Raw genomic sequence first — 17,061 nt, 5'->3', positions numbered from 1 at the left:
CTGCAGCCGTATCCACATCTTTTGATAATATTTACTCAATAGCTATTGTCTCGGTAGCGATCATAATTTTGTGTGTTGTTTCTGATATGCTGAGGGGTGTATTTGTATAAGGCCTGTTATTTGAGGGGTGTATTTGTATAAGGCCTGTTATTTGCGCATAGCCCACAGCACGCAATGATCTGCATGTCCTAAATATAGAACACTATGGCTCAGTGGTTGTCAAGGGCACCCATTGAATGTACAATGAGGGCGCTGTTGCTTGTAACAGCTTCCGCTTTCTTGTGTTGTTATTCCAGAGGCGCTAAGTCAGCCTGAACTACTGTATTCAGGGTTAAGGGGACTTCTATTGCGAAAAGTCTGTATGTCAAGGACCCAGATATGTTTGCTCCACTATAGGAAGTGTGCTTGTTGGAGGTAGAAGACGATGATGAAGAAAAGCAGTATGTACAGCACGGTGTAAGAAGGTAGGTGATCCGACGGCGGCGCGAGGCGCGACCACTTAGTGTGACTCTACGCACGCCGCTGCCGCAAGGAGCAGCACCTGTTCTGGGGGCCACTTTTTCGCTCGCTTTGCTGGCTCTTTTATGCGCACGCGCGGCAGGGGTGTTTTATTGCGATGCATATATGTCGTTCGCCTGCTTCAAACCACTCTATTTGGTTGGAGAAACGTCCCTTTATATTTCTGCCGACATTCCGATTGACTCCGACGCGGCGAGCAGCGGTAAGCGCAGCGCGCCGTCTGCTCGAGCAGACGACGCGTCTCTCTCGTGTTGGAAATGACGGTATTTTGACTGTAAGTGGCATGAAACCTTCTACCTGCTCAGGATTTGGCGTCTGAATAACGAAAAATTGCATATCTTTAGGTATGGGTGTTTAAATGCTGACGGATGTCGTAAATTATCCACTCTTGTGCCGCTTCTCCAAGGCCTCCTGAACACGTGCTGCCCCTAGCGGCGGCGCTCACTTCCGGTCACACGAAGTGGCCGCTCTCTCGCCGCAGCGCGGGCGCGCCGTCGGAGCACCTATCTCCTTACACCGTGATGTACAGTTTGCTTTACCAGACTAGGGGAGCAGTAGCTGCACAATAAACGAAGAATTCGCCGTCTATGGCGAAAATACATCCGACAAAGTGACTATCAAGCTGATGGAGGTCATTCAAGTGCAACGATGAAGGAAGTGTGCTTGTTGGAGGTAGAAGACGATGACAATGAAAAACAGGATAAACAAGTCGCCCGATTCATGGCCAATCCTCCGTAGTTGGTTCTGCTATATCTATAGACCGTTTTTTTTTTTTCATGGGCGCCGCCATTGCGTAGGCAGTGGCGCCATTTATGGGCAGTTGGTATGCTGGCTGGGGCGAACGCCCGTGTTGTATGCTGCGGTATACGCTCGGCGGCCATTTCTGGTGGATTTTTTCGCACTCGCGCGGTCTATATAGCATGTCTGCTACGTGGCGAATGGTCCTGTGAGGCGTAGTAAAGGAATTTAAGTCTGAAGTAATTAGGCGGCTGGAGTAACTGCTGGCTAAATTTAGGGCGGACGGAGCACCCAGCGTGGGGTGCGCGCGTTTGTTTTAGCTTACAATCAGCCTCGAATATCAGTTAAGTATTTCTGAAAATTCGTTTCACGAATGTTATCTTACTGCAGCATTCTCAGCACTGTAATTGTAACCTCTGGTTTAGCTGCAACGAGTAGTTACTAAACATTTGACGATCCCAACAGCGTAGGTACCGTTCTGCTGGAGAATTGTTATGTGTAGAAACATAACAACATTTTGTTGTTTGCTGGGCAAGGTTTCCGCCCACAAATAAAACAGCTTGGTTAATAATAGCCGCATACCGTACAGTGTGAATCACACTTTTCGAGTGGTCGAACGAGCAGCTGCAGACTGTGCGAGCGTCCGAGGCAGTACTAAATGCTGTGTCATAGATCTCTTTGTTCTATATAGCGTATGGTACAAGTGGTCTAAGCACGCGGCATGACTATGCAGAGTCTTATTTCGTCGTTATCCCGTGTTGTTTTATTTTGCCGCAAAATGAGGACATATGAACTCTTTTTTTTTATTTCAGTCTCGTAAGTTCAGTCATCTAGGGCGCATTCACCCATCTTACGGAAATTATGTCCTTGCAAATAGCTGTTGGAGTCTCTTTATGCGATCCCCTTTGTATATTGTGCCGTACAGTGCAGAAAAGGCAATGCCGATCTAAGCACGAAGCAATCGTTTGTATCATGTTGGTTTGCCAATCGCAGTGCTTGCTGTGTTGAGCAAAGCCTTCGGCTTCTTGCAGGAGGCTAGCGTAGACATAGTGATTTGAAGTCTACTAGATTTAAAACGCGTGAGAACGATGCCGGTGGCTGATGCAAATGTTTTACAACCCTTCGTCGAATTAAAACCGGTACATCCAACATAGTTCACAACACATACACACACCGCGGCTGATGATGGGCGTCGCATTTTTGCACATCCAAGAGAAATTTCCCGGTACTGTGGCTACTGCTGCACCTATGTTACACACTGCACCTAAAGGCTACACAACTGACATCCCGTAAATTGCACTCAAAACTAGCTAAAACACCTCCAAATCGTTCCGCAGCGCGCGACCGGCAACACATTCAAACCGCGCCGCGCAGGCTCACACAAGCCAGAGAGGAGGAAAGGCTCGTCGCGCGCCCTTTCCTCCTCGCCCGATGAAAAGGTACAGTGGCTAGAAAAGGTACCAAACCAAACCGGAACCGATGGGTCGCTGCGGAGCGCCAGTACATCGAGGCACCCTACCAGTACAAGAGGACAAGCGCAGCACGCTTTTAGAACGGACTAGCACGAGCCATGCTTACGCATCGAGCACGCGCCGCCCAACTTTGTTTTCGTCGTCTTTCGTAGCTGGCACCATTTTCGCCAATCAAGGCCGAGAGACCTTAGCGTCGCCGCGTTGCGGCGTCGGTGGGCGCTACACACAGTTTGCTTTTGCAGGCTTGGGGAGCAGTAATTGCTAACAATAGACGAAGATTTGGTCATCTATGACGAAAATACATCCGATCAAGCGACTATGAAGTTTATGGAGGCCATTCAAGTGCGATGATGAAGGTAGTCTGCGTGTTGGAGGTACAGTACGATGTAGAGTACGATGACGCTGAAAAGCGCGATATAGTTTGCATTTGCAGGCTTGGGAGCAGTAATTTCTGTACAGTAGACGAAGAATAGGCCATATGACGAAACTACGTCCTACAAAGCGACTATCAAGTAGATGGAGGCTATTCAAATGTAATGATGAGCGGTGTATAACTAACACGAAGAATATTTTTCAGGCTTTGACACACAATGGTGGAGGGGGGGGGGGGTACGACTGTGAAATTGCCATCATGCAAGTTTTTCTACATTTAAATGTGTGGTACAGCTGACAATAATACGCAACTTCGAAATACTTCGAATTGCTTTCCATATCCACTAAGCCCTGGTGTCCTGTATATAGGACATGATGCCATATCTCATACTGCTGTGGTACTCCGAGTATAATAAATACTTTGGGTTTCTTAGCAGTAGCAAATCAATACAAAACGATGAAAAAAATTCTGTACATTAAAAAAGAATTCAGGGCTGAAAGAGATATTTTTTTCGCTGAGTCATTGTCACTTTTGCTGCGTCATGCTCATGACTGACTTCTACCACCATCCTTTAGTGTTTCTTCACTTAGTGCACGTCCGAACCCATTCCAGTTGTTTTTCTTGCTGAGTCATAATCATGACTATTACTTCTATCATTATCATTTAGTGTTTCCTTCAGTTAGTGCCCCAGTCCGAACCAATTCATGTGGTTTTTGAGTGTTAATCTTTTTTTCTCGCTGAGTCATTGTCATTTTGCTGAGTCATGCTCATGACTAAGACTTCTACCACCATCCTTTAGTGTTTTCTTCCCTAACTACGCACGTTCGAACCCATTCGAGTGGTTTATGTGTTAATCTTTTTTCGCTGAGTCACTGTCATGACCTACATGACACGCATGTCATGTCATGACCTGTCATTTATGTTCGTCATACACTCGTGTCATACTATGCCAATTTTGGTACCTACCAAGTTAACGAAACAACCACGAGACCACCAAGACGCAGGCGGCTGTTTCATGACCTACATGACACGCGTGTCATGACCTATCATTTATGTTCGTCATACACTCGTGTCATACTATGCCAATTTTGGTACATAGCAAGTTAACGAAACGACCACGAGACCACCAAGACGCAGGCGGCTGTTTCATGACCTACATGACACGCATGTCATGACCTATCATTTATGTTCGTCATACACTCTTGTCATACTATGCCAATTTTGGTACATAGCAAGTTAACGAAACGACCACGAGACCACCAAGACGCAGGCGGCTGTTTCATGACCTACATGACACGCATGTCATGACCTATCATTTATGTTCGTCATACACTCTTGTCATACTATGCCAATTTTGGTACATAGCAAGTTAACGAAACGACCACGAGACCACCAAGACGCAGGCGGCTGTTTCATGACCTATCATTTATGTTCGTCATACACTCTTGTCATACTATGCCAATTTTGGTACACACCTACTTAACGAAACGACCATAAGAGCACAAAGACGTAGGCGGCTAGATAGGTAGATAGATACTGTCAAAATGGCAAATGTTCGCCAAAAAATGCTTTGCATTTAAAAGCCTAGATATAAATACCGGCAAAAGAACGCTGGCTGTGGACAAGTCACGTTGCGGCCGTCGTGAAGAAGTCGTCGGCCCGACCCCGATGGCCGGGATCGGGCCTTCGTCTTTTTAATGGCCATGGGAGTCGGCCCGATCTCCCGCCGAGCTGAAAATGTTATGCTTGGGCGGAGTGCGGGTCAGCAAGCCAGCAAAGCGATCCGCCAGTTCGACATCCGCCACAGAGGGGCAAGCGTATACTTCGTGCGAATTCGATTACAAGTTGAACCCAAATTGCGTAACGACAATCGAAAAGTAGCTTCGTTCGAGTCCCGCCGAGACGATACACAGAAACACCTCCCAAGTATAACACAACTGACTTTGGAATTTGCCATGGTTAGGGGGATAGCGCGAACGCAGTCCCCCACTACCAAAAATTGCATGCCCCATCTGCCCCAGTTTGGGGTAGTGGCAGGGGTCAGCACGAGCGCAGTGCAATGCTCGCGCCTCTCCCTGGGGGCACCGCCTAGATGATCACGGTTACCCCGGCACCAGGTAAGTATGCCGAGACAGCGTCGCCACATCGGTGCACACCTCCGGCGACCCGACGAGCGGCACTGGCAAAGCGCTGCCGACGGCTGAAGATTACTTTTTCCTCATAAGAAATTGCGACGCGCATTTGAAGGAATTGAAAGCACAATTGTACACTGCAAACGTCTGTAAAGCTAAATTTCATGTAACCTGCAGCTGTATTAAGAGAGGCCGCAATGTCGAGTGATAATCATGCTTGTTTCGCGAACGCAGAGAAGTCGCGTCACTAGAGGCGCCACCGCTGCGGTCGTATCAGGCCAGCCACACGGCGATGCAGACGACCGCTCAAGATTTCCACGAGTGGCGATCGACGGCAGGTAATCAGTAGGTCCGAACTATTCATTTAACAGAAGTTTTAGCTCGCGGACCACTGCACCAAATAAGGTGTGTCGCATTTAAAAGTAAGTTAAGATTTAGTCACTGTTTGGAGGCGGATCTTTTTATTTAGGGCGTCAATATATAAACAAAAATTTGAGAAGCGCAAATTTTCAGAACACGAATCTATAAAGTATACAACTCTAACTCAGCAATGTAAGACGATATCACAATTTTGTAAATTGCATCTAATAGTACATCTAAATCGGCCAAAATTGGTCTATTATACACGGCTCTCAAGTAGACCACCAATGCGTGATTCCGACTTTTGCAGAACCCTTGTAAACAATGTAACAAATTCACGAAAGGTATAAACTGACATATGCTCAAGCGATTTATTGTGCTCAATTTAAGTGCCTCAAAACACGCCACTTACGCATCTTCTTCACGAAGGACTGCAGGCGTTTATTTAATCATGATACGCTGAATGGGAAACCCATGCGGTCAGACAAAAAGTATCCAGCATATTTGAGTTAAAGATATCTGGCATATTTCTTTCAACTACACTTACTGCATATGGTACCTACCCTTTGGCAGCGTATACAGTAACTCTACTTTCAATAACAGCAGATCGCTAACTCGCAGGGAAGTATGAACATGCCTGCGCACAACCGAAAAGCCCAAACCCAGAGGCGTTGCGCTAGCTGCAGCTTGAATGGTCGCGGCCATTTGGACACAAATATCGTGAAAAAAGCAGAGAAATAGAAAATGTCGCTACCATGGCGGCCGCATTTCCATGGGGGCGAAATGCGAAAAACACCCGTGTACTTAGCTTTAGGTGCACGTTAAGGAATCCCAGGTGGTCCAAATTATTCCGGAGTCCCCCACTACGGCGTGCCTCATAATCAGCTGTGGTTTTGGCATGTAAAACCTCGGGTTCTTTAACGTGCACCTAAATCTAAGTACACGGGTGTTTTCGCATTTCGCCCCCATCGAAATGCGGCCGCCGTGGCCGGGATTCGATCCCGCGACCTCGTGCTCAGCAGCCCAACACCATAGCCACTGAGCAACCACGGCGGGTTCCGTGTCGGATTTAGCAAAGCGATGCACTTGTTTACATCGGCATCTACAGCCACAGATCGTTGTTAGCGTAAAAAAATGGGGGAAAGGTGCATGTATGAAAAGGCGCTGATATGAAAGAATGTCGAAACGTACAATAAAACACACATATCTGCTCATATGAGCCGCGTTGTTCCATCGTGAGACGAGTCAGTATGAGCGGCTGAGCCACTTAAACAATGGCGGCTGTGATCCAGTTACAAATATTGGGCTGTTAATTTATTACTGATTCTCGCTTTTCTTTAATTTCGCGATAGTTAGTTTGCGCGTGTCATACAACATTATTAGAGCAAACTGTGCTCGCATAAGCGCTCATTTAAAGGCCGTGTTGTTCTCCTGCAAGAACGCGGATGTCATCGCTGACACCGTTGGTATATAACTGAGCGAAGCGGCTGTTTATGCTGATGTACCGTCTCTTGTTTCGGGTTTGACGCAGAGATAACGAGTACATTTCAGGAATTAAGAAATGTGTCAGCATGCCAACACGTAAAAACCCACTCATATACGTTGCGAATACGACCGGCAGCCTACGGGAACGGTGACGTACAGATATTGGCACAGGCGTTGGGCACAGCGCTTATTGTGTACGCGGCCATCGACGCGAAGGGTAGTTTATTTCAAATCGCTAAAGCTAGAACTAGACTATAAAAACAGTTTCCTTCATACTAACTTGCTTACTATTCAGTACAGATCCGCCGGTAGCGGGCGCGAACTCGACGGCGCCAGGCCTGACCTCCGCTGAACAGGATCAACATTGGCTCAAACTTATGTGCACGGATTGAGAGGGTCGAATCTTGTGCATTTCAACTTCGTAGGCATGTTTTGACTAACTTTGAACGCGATTATTTATATATACTAACGAAGCCGTTGCGGCTATCGCGTTATCGGTTCGACGGCCGATCGCGCGGGGTTCGGTCGAATGATGGTCGGCACGCTGATTTTATCGGTGCCATCGACAAGAAAGTCCGTCGCAGTACGACAACTCGCGCTCGTAGGTTACGTCTTGTAGGCCTGGTATGATAAAATGGTCTCAGCGACACAGTGCTGAATGGTCGGCCTATCGTAGGCGTGCGCGTCTTGTCGGTCTCGTATCGACCCAGTGTTACCGCGCCTTGAACGAGTACGTGAAGTCGGGCACACGCTGCCACTACCAGCAAGCGAGGACTGACGCTACAAGAAGTCTTCGTCAGCAACGTGTTTTTAAGTGTCGTCCAAGTGTAACGCAGGGGTTTATCGATAAATTTGCTATCACAGCCATCAATGCAAGGCGGCAACTACGTGGTTCCCTGTGCAGTCTGGACGAAGCCCTCACCGCTTTCTGTTAAAAGTGGAGTTGCAGTCTTACGCTACGCACGTTTTCGGTACCGCACCGACGTCGAGCTACCAGTGAAGTTTCAACGAGGTACACAGCACGAGTTTGCACTTGCAGTAGCGCGCGTGCGAGCGCATTTTTTTTTTTTTTCGGGGGACGTTTCCCCGAGACGGGGCCGCACGGCCGCGCGCGCAACATAATTGTTTTTCTAAATGTCGAAGGATGGTAATCGCAAGAAAAAAAAAAAAAACAGTGCGTCGGCCGGGAATCGAACCCGGGCCACCCGCGTGGCAGGCGAGTATTCTACCACTGAACCACCGACGCCACGTAGAGGCAGTGACGTATATTTCTACGACGATGTTATCTCGTGCGAAATGCCGATCCATTTGAGTCGCAAGCTGAACCGCAGTGAGGTAACAATGTCCAATATAAAACGACGAAGCGATAAGTCTACTGCAAACTCGAGTGGAATTCAACCAGCTACACGAAGGATCTATGCGCCTTCGTTTACATTCAGAGAAAGGGGTCGTGCAAGCATCAGACATGCAGGTCTTTCTCCCAATTTCAACTCGGATATCAGCCACGACTCGTTGCCTACTTTATCCATACTGCCTTCTTCCTGTGTGAGAGCGTTACCCTTACCGTTCTCACTTATAACAAATCCAGGGGGGTACGTCACCCGTATCCTTAACAAGAGTTTATATTTTACTTTTATATACCGTGCTTGAAACAAATGCATTTACTTCGCTATAACCGGAGCAATATCCTCGCGCTACCAAGGATTTTTTTAAAGGAATATTAACAGAGATGCCGATAAAAGGGTCACCTTTCTTCAGAGAGAAAATTGCGGTAGAAACTCCCTATTTGGACTTGCCAGATAACGCGTAAGCATTCTTTCCAATCGCTCATCTTGAACAGATGCGTGTCTGACGTATCCGACACTTCTTTTTTTGGGTAGATTGCTGCGTTTTACACTACGCGCGAGTTCGATTACAAGCCGTATAAAGTACGTAACGACAATCAAAAAGTAGCGTCCCCACGTTATGTCGAAATGTCCCACAGAAGGGCACAAGTCTTGCCAGAAACCCGCCGAGGCGATAGACAGACACATCGCAATGCTCAACCCAACTGACTTTGGAATTTGATATGGGTAGGGGGATAGCGCGAACGCAGTCCCCCACTACCAAAAATTGCATGCCCCATCTGCCCCAGTTTGGGGTAGTGGCAGGGGTCAGCACGAGCGCAGTGCAATGCTCGCGCCTCTCCCTGGGGGCACCGCCTAGATGATCACGGTTACCCCGGCACCAGGTAAGTATGCCGAGACAGCGTCGCCACATCGGTGCACACCTCCGGCGACCCCACGAGCGGCACCGGCAAAGCGATGCCGACGGCTGAAGATTACTTTTTCCTCACAAGAAATTGCGACACGCATTTGAAGGAATTGACAGCAGAATTATACATTGCAAACGTCTGTAAAGCTAAATATCATTAACCTGCAGCTGTATTAAGAGAGGCCGCAATGTCGGGTGATAATCATGCTAGTTTCGCGAAGAACGCAGTTAAGTCGCGCCGCTAGAGGCGCCACCGCTGCGGTCGTATTCAAGGTGGTCTTTTTAAAGCATCTTTAGTTGTATCATGCCAGCCCAAGGAGGTTCTTTATATATATATGTGGGCCAGCCACCCGGCGATGGAGACGAGCGCTCGCAATTTCCACAAGTGGCATTAAATGGAAGGTGCGCGTGAAGACAGAACGATTGGTGTGAGGTTACGAACGTTTCTGTACTGTAGATCACTTCGGAAAATAAAATACTGTGAAACCGCAGCCTGCTCGGTACAAAGTATCCTGCAAGGGATGTCAAAATAGCAGTCGAATGCGAATGGCAAAAGATTCGGTCATTAAAGCAACAACAAGACAATGAAAACAAGAAAAAAAAAAATGTGCGTCGGCCGGGAATCGAACCCGGGCCACCCGCGTGGCAGGCGAGTATTCTACCACTGAACCACCGACGCGACACGCCTACATGGCGCTGCAGTACGCTGTCGTGTAGGCGCATGTTAGCATCGTCTATTCGTTAGCCCCTCCATCCACGCGCCACCGCCGCTTATGGCGGGGCTACAGCGGGGCGTATGGTTGAGTGGCTGTCGCCTGAAAGGGGCCAAGTACTGAAGTACACTCGCCAGCAGCACAAAAAATATATAAAAAATTGCTGTTCGCTGAGGTAACCACTGCACGAACAGGGGTTAAGTGGACCGTGCAAACTGCCCTTCAGTTTGCGAACAGCACTGAACATCGAAGGAACATTTGAGCTGTCGGCTAGAATGAAGAGCAGACGAACAAATTAACATATTTTACTGAAAAAAAGGGTGGCTCTGCGGCACACACTGGACTGCGGGCACACTGCGTCTGGTTCCTTTGTTTTGAACTTCCAATACCATGTTAACTTTGGCACGGACGAATTTTTCGTTGTAAGTGCGAAGCTTTAAAATTCTTTCCGACTGACCCTCGCAGTCCTTGAGAGGTGTTGATTTAACGCGAGCCACTCTGCCACGGCTCAGAACAGCTCTAGAGAGAGAAATTCTTTTTACCAGCTTTTTTTCTTGTACACAACCAATGAAATGATGTACCAGCGCTGCAGACGATGTATCTTCCGCCATTCGAATGGCAATTAGAAAACGATTACGTCATGGCAGCACCACCATGACAAGGGGGAAAAAACGCACAGTACGATAAAATAGCAAAAAAAAAAAAAAAAAAACATGCGTCGGCCGGGAATCGAACCCGGGCCACCCGCGTGGCAGGCGAGTATTCTACCACTGAACCACCGACGCGGTTACAAGGCCAAATGCTGGACATCTCTTTTAGCGCTTACAATGGCGGGTGATATCCAAGCAAGCCACGGAGGAAGGAAACAAAACCTCCATAAAGCAAGCGCACGCGCGTTGCCAAAGTTGTTTATTGCCCCGCGTACTGAAGAGAATGTTCCTTTTCCTAACGGCAACGTATGACCTATTCAGATCGTTCCGCTTTGTGAACCTGCAAGCAGCATACGCAGTGAATGTTTGACGTACGACTGAACAAAACAAACCGTGCTTGTGTATGGTTTGTGAATTAAAGGTGCGTACTTGGACAGCACCAGTGAGTACTACAACTCGTACAAAGGACCTTCTTACATACTTTAATCACGCGTTCGCCACACACTCACCCAGCGCAATGACAGCCTGCGAATCTACTACACGGAACAAAACCATGCAGGTAAGTTACAAATAGACTGCAGCACTTCGGTGGGACCCGGATTCAGCCACCGATCCTTTGCCGTGCGGCAGTGACTCAGCGAGCCAGAGCGCCGGATTCCGTTGCATGTGCAACATACTCTCGCGGCCGACGTGTGTTCGGGCCACAATAACTGCTTGAAGGTGGTAGGTAGACTGCCTGGACGAGGTACACTCGGTCAGGCGATCGGAAGCGAGCGAGAAGCAGCACGCTCGCAAAACGCTGTCGCGATCAGTAAGTAACCCTAGCTATCTTCCATAGGATAACTAGGCTGCTGTAACGTTATAGTAACGTAATTATTGCGGAGAAAAAATGTAAACAAAGCAATCGAGCTGCCTTTGGCCGCATTATGACGAGGGCGCGGACCCCACTGCGTCGGAGATGCAAATTCTGCGCGCGCAACAGCCGTCTGCTCCGGGCTCTCAACCACCGGGCTCTTCACTCTTCCCGGCCTTGTTGAAATGGAAACTGCCGATGTGCAGCTCCAACTGCTCTATAAAGTGAAGAACCTTCCTGAACAAGGCGCTACTGCTACATGGCAAACCCCGTGGATGGTGGGCGCAAGCACGCAGATATGGTAATTCTATAAATATTTGCTGCGCAGACCCTCTTACGTGATGATCTATGATAATGAGTTTACAGGAAATATTGCGGGAATACACCGGAAAAAATTTGCTGCACTCCCTTGCATGCCTTGTTGGAAACGAGGCTTTCAAAACTGGATTTTCCGGGAGCCCGTGCCCTCACGATTCCATGGTCCATATGCTGACAGCTGCCTTATGTGCATTCATAGAACGGGAGTCCAAACGCTCCTTGACCTGCGAGTCCCGGCTGGGTACGATGAACTCCGAATGCCAATGCGACAGAGAACTCCACGAAGTGCCGTTCCAAAGGTTGGACGCCAACATATGGCTCATTCCAGCCCAAATCAACCAGCATTTTTTCGATCCATCAGAGATATGGCTGAAAAATGTTTGGAGTTCATAGCTGAAAAAATATTGAAGTTCAAAACTCGTTCTCCCCGTTTATTTTGTTGCAAAAAAATTTCCAGCATTTTGGCGACAACTTATTTTTCCTGCCCAGCTGAGCTAAATGGCATCAATCAACATTTCTTTTTTAAAGGCACATTGTATGACACAGTTCAAATTGTCTCTATGCAAGATAATGAAGTGGTGTGGCCGCCAAAGTTGCAGAATAAAAAATATTTGTATATTTCGAGTGTTTTAGGCAACGGCAAAAGCGAGTAAAATGGCAAAGCGTTAATATTTTTATTGGAACGCAGGAAAATCCAGAAGGCACAAATTAAATATAGAACGGTAGCTCCGTTGACATAGTATAACTGAAAAATCTGAAGCGTTGAAGGTTTAGCCAATTGCCTGAAAAAACATATGGAAAGTAAAATTTTTTTGCAAGAACCTTCGTGTTAAAGGTAAAAAAATGAGCCTTGGTGGTCGGTCTAAAAATATATGTGATACATACTTAGATAGCTCTGCATGGGTGCTATGCATGTGAGAAGTTACGAAGAGGTATATTTTACACGAAAAAAAAAATATATATTTAATTGTGTCAGCACAGACGTTTCTCCAGCGTGCACCTAAGCTTGCTGGAAATGATCGACCCTATAAAGCATGATCTTGCTGGCTTCACCTGCAATGCAGATGACAAAGAAATGGTGTTATGGTCTGTGTTTTATTGCCAAAAGACGCACACTTTAACGCAATGCAGCGTGTCCTTGGTGTGTGCCAGGTGAACCATACAGCCATTGCACATTGAATATCACAATGTCTTAATTTCATCAGGGAGTCCTGCAGAGTTGAAAGATACATTTCATGCAGTTTACAAATGGAAATATTCGCATTTAAGTAGCCAGTAAATCCAGAAAGAGCACCGATATTGTTCCTACAAACATTTTAAAAGATACGTCACACTGCAGTGCAGTGCGACAATCAACATGCATTGCAACATACAGGGAGCAAGACACCTTGCGCCCTGTTCCCTGGAGCCCAAAGCCTGTCACGAGACGATCCAAGTAGGAAACACTTTCATAATTACAACTGAACACCTCATAATTACAACACGACGGCCCCATGAGCGTGGCCTATAAATATATACAGAATATGTCTAGGTCGCCCTGTATCCCGGGTTTCAGCACTACACGAATGTTGCAAAAGGCAGACCCGGACAACTGCTGACACTTGCGGAAACATGGAAACACCTGAGCGAGCCAGCACCCGTGGCCGCTTGCTCATGCTTCGCGCATCTTTGTCTTCATCATTTTGAAAAGGCTTTTACGAACTTTCGCATATGAAAAAAGGAAAGAAGAAAACGGCATATGCCAGACACACTTTGTAATTCATACAGATATATTTCGGGTAGGTAGTTTTCTATGAATACGTATATGCTGAACAGTATTTGCCCAGTGTTCTCCTTTCTCCCAGTAATAAAATTATTCCCATTTTAGCAGGTGCCTTTATACACCGAAATACATATGGCCCCTACATGGGCTATAGGCTGCCAAATGAATGGAAGAAATATAAACCACGGAGTACTTGACCCTGCACTTATTGCAAGATTAATTCATGAATTAACTTGTGGTTTATTGAAAATAATTGCAACAAATAATTAGCCACATGGATTTCAGCTTTTTCAAGCACACAAAACTGGATCTATCAGTTCAGAATGCACATAAGGCACAGCTAAATTTCCGTCTGCAGTTCATACTGTTAGAACCGCAGAAAAAAAAAAGCATATTACGGTAATGCGAACATATCGCCTGTTACAGCCATCAGAATTTATGAAAACAAAATGCCAGTAGCCAGAAACAGGCCAATAATTTAACCACTCTCTTACCTCATAATGTGTCAGATAGCTTTTTTTTTTTTAAGTGTTGGATAGCATTTTCTTTTTTTTATATGGCACTGGCTTCCCAGAAGTTCTGCATGAACTGTGTGGCTTCTCAATTGCCAAGAATGTTTAGTAAAAACAAACTTTTGCTTTACATTTGCCAAATCTCATGGCTTGGTTTTTAATTCCATGTAGTTGTTACCATAGTGCACTGGAATGTGATACTCCACAAGGAATGTGCGAAATGTCTGACCCTTCAAGAGTATGAACATGCTTGAACAGAAATTGGTTTGGCTTAACGAGTAGTGGCTGCAGAAAAATTTATTATAAAAGTCACTACGATGTGCTGTGCAGTAATAATAACATGTGCTTGAGAGAAATAATTGAAGCCACACACTGGGTGTGGCCATACACCACTTATGAACATGCATGAAGTGATGTTGCTAATGTTTCTGCTCCTATATTGTGACTTAATTTGCAGCCAGAATTCACAAATACAGTTAATTAGCAATCATTCGTGTTCCCGGTTATTTATCTACCTTAGTTCAAATGTCTGCGTGACACCTACTGCATATATCTGAGCTGTGTTCAGACAATACTTCTCAATTTGAACACTAAATCAATGCTTTCCCAATACAGACAAATCAAACAGGTGTCTGCAGATAACTAATCTTGAAATTGTCAGCAGGGCAGGACCAAACACAAAACAAAAATATGACAACTGTCATGGCAGCCATAAGTGTACATAACTTTTGTAGTAGAGCATGCTGTGTCACTTAGAGACCCAGGCTACCACCTGAACTGCAATCGCTTGCACCGAAATTTAGCTGAAAGAGGACATCTGACAATGGGTAACATATGATGTATCATTTATGGTTGTAGTACCTTTGTGTTTTCAGATAAAACCTGAACACACTTCCTAGCAACATTATTGACATAATATATAGTAGCACCATTCACTGTGAACTAGTGAAAAAAATCCAGTTTTCACTCCACTATCACTCTGGACAGCAAGAATATTAAAATAAGTCTCAAACATATACACAGATGCTGTCCAGCCTCATAACACTTTATTCTGATAATGCGCTTAACCACATATCTGCTAAAATGTTTGGAGAACACAAACGGCTGATTTGTTTTCTATGCTCCGTATGTGCACTGAATAAAGCATGCTTCATTGTGTGCAGTGTAAATAAACTTGCTAATGTTACAAATATTAGCATGTGAATAGTGTTTTGAATTTAATATTGAAAAGGGGGCTATTCACTAATTAAAGGTTATTCAATATAGATTAATTACGCTTCCAGCACTATTCAGTTCCCATTCCATTCAGTCTAAAAAATACTGTTCACACACTCTTAAAGCCACAGTGTAAACGGTATTTGATCCTGCTATTCAGATCCTAATGGGGATTGGCACAATGACATGAATACTGCTCTGTTTATAAATGCACATATTACAGGAATGAAGGGACATATTGCAGCAAGAGCATCACTGCCACCTCAGAAGTAGCAGAGGTGCAGCAGTGAAAACCAAATTCTGGTCACAAAGGACGTGCCAGAATGCAAACAAAATAATCACCGATTAGATTAACCACACACAGATTTAAGGAAAACCGCCTCCGTAGCCGCTCAGTATTGCAGCAGCATGCTCATCTTGGATTGACCTTCCTTCCGTTCTACTAGGCATGCGCTCCTACTACAAGGAGGACCTTGGCTCCACAGCTGTGGAGCTTGCCTATGGAAGAGCGTTGCACTTGCCCATTGAATTTTCCACACCAACTACTGTCGCCACACCAGCTCCTGACAGCTATGTACAACAGCTCGGCTTCCTGTTTGCATCCCACTCCTAGCATGCTTCCATCATGTGACATTTTTGTCAGCAAAGACATGCCGACAGCGAGGTGCATCCAAATACACTGCAAAGACATCTGACCCTAACTAATGTCCCCCTATGACGGCCCCAATGTACTGCAGTAGATAGAAAAGTAGATAGAAAAGACTACCATAGTTTCTGTTGATGGATGGGAAGACATGATTGACAGGGTCAAACTCGCCTACTTAGCCAACCTGCCATTCCTATACGCCATCGCTGACTTCCCTACTGCTCGTGCCACTGCAACTGTGTTTCTACCCGCCCGCTTGGCAACTAAGACTGTTTCTTGGGCACCTCCTCTCCACTATTCCCATTCTCCCCTACAGGGGGAGGGGGAGCCCTCTAGCGACCAGCGACCACCATCATCAGCAGCCTTTCATACATGGCGCACTCCAGTGTGGGAGCTGCAATTGGCATCTCCCTGTCTTCGTTGTAATTTCAGATCTGCCCTGTGACTAACTAAGAAAAGGATGGTGCCTGTAGGATGAATGGTTTGCTCCTTCTCCTCTCTGACAGAAAAAAAGAATAAATGCTGGAGAGCCACAACCCCCCCAAGTGAGCTACGGAAGCGGTGACATGCTCCCATAGGTCACTTCGTTATAAATCTACAGCGTGGCCCCAACGACAGCAGCAAACCTGCAGGAATAAAAAAAGTGTTCTGCCGCTCTGTACCCACCACCCTCTACCACATGGTATGGGAATGTGGGCAAAACCCATCGACACCACACATCACCGGATCAACCGTCGAGCAGTGGGAGGCCCAGCTGACAAGCCCAAGCCCTGACGACCAGCATTGTCTGGTGGGCAGGGCCAAGCTATCATATCAGGCCTACAGCATTCTGGGCTAAAGACGTTGCCCACCTCGAACGATTTCACCGTCAGTTCATTTCTGCAAATAAAGTTTATTCCTCCTTCTGCCCCTGCTTTTAGTCTGGTCGGTTCTCAGTGTTCCACTCTTCAATTCAAGCTTTGTATTACAAACCTAGCCTTGGTCCCTATACGTATTGAAAACTGCACGCTAAAACTGACCAGGCATTTTCCTATCTTGTCTCTGTCCTGTAGGTACTGAA

At 46.4% G+C, this 17,061-nt stretch overlaps 5 non-coding genes across 5 annotated transcripts; all 5 read right to left on the bottom strand.

The window, feature by feature from the left end:
• Positions 1-5,063: 5,063 nt before the first annotated feature.
• Positions 5,064-5,227, bottom strand: LOC119443260 (U1 spliceosomal RNA). Its single transcript, XR_005190219.1, has one exon. It is a non-coding gene; the product is annotated as a U1 spliceosomal RNA (small nuclear RNA).
• A 3,027-nt stretch (positions 5,228-8,254) lies between these two features.
• Positions 8,255-8,325, bottom strand: Trnag-gcc (transfer RNA glycine (anticodon GCC)). Its single transcript has one exon. It is a non-coding gene; the product is annotated as a tRNA-Gly (tRNA).
• An 828-nt stretch (positions 8,326-9,153) lies between these two features.
• On the bottom strand, positions 9,154-9,317 carry LOC119443247 (U1 spliceosomal RNA). Its single transcript, XR_005190210.1, has one exon. It is a non-coding gene; the product is annotated as a U1 spliceosomal RNA (small nuclear RNA).
• A 623-nt stretch (positions 9,318-9,940) lies between these two features.
• On the bottom strand, positions 9,941-10,011 carry Trnag-gcc (transfer RNA glycine (anticodon GCC)). Its single transcript has one exon. It is a non-coding gene; the product is annotated as a tRNA-Gly (tRNA).
• A 748-nt stretch (positions 10,012-10,759) lies between these two features.
• Trnag-gcc (transfer RNA glycine (anticodon GCC)) lies at positions 10,760-10,830 on the bottom strand. Its single transcript has one exon. It is a non-coding gene; the product is annotated as a tRNA-Gly (tRNA).
• Between the last annotated feature and the right edge of the window lie 6,231 nt (positions 10,831-17,061).

Source organism: Dermacentor silvarum, chromosome 2 (genome assembly GCF_013339745.2).
Source record: "Dermacentor silvarum isolate Dsil-2018 chromosome 2, BIME_Dsil_1.4, whole genome shotgun sequence".
NCBI classification, from domain to species: Eukaryota; Metazoa; Arthropoda; class Arachnida; order Ixodida; family Ixodidae; genus Dermacentor; species Dermacentor silvarum.
This window is presented reverse-complemented; position numbering and strand designations above follow the sequence as displayed.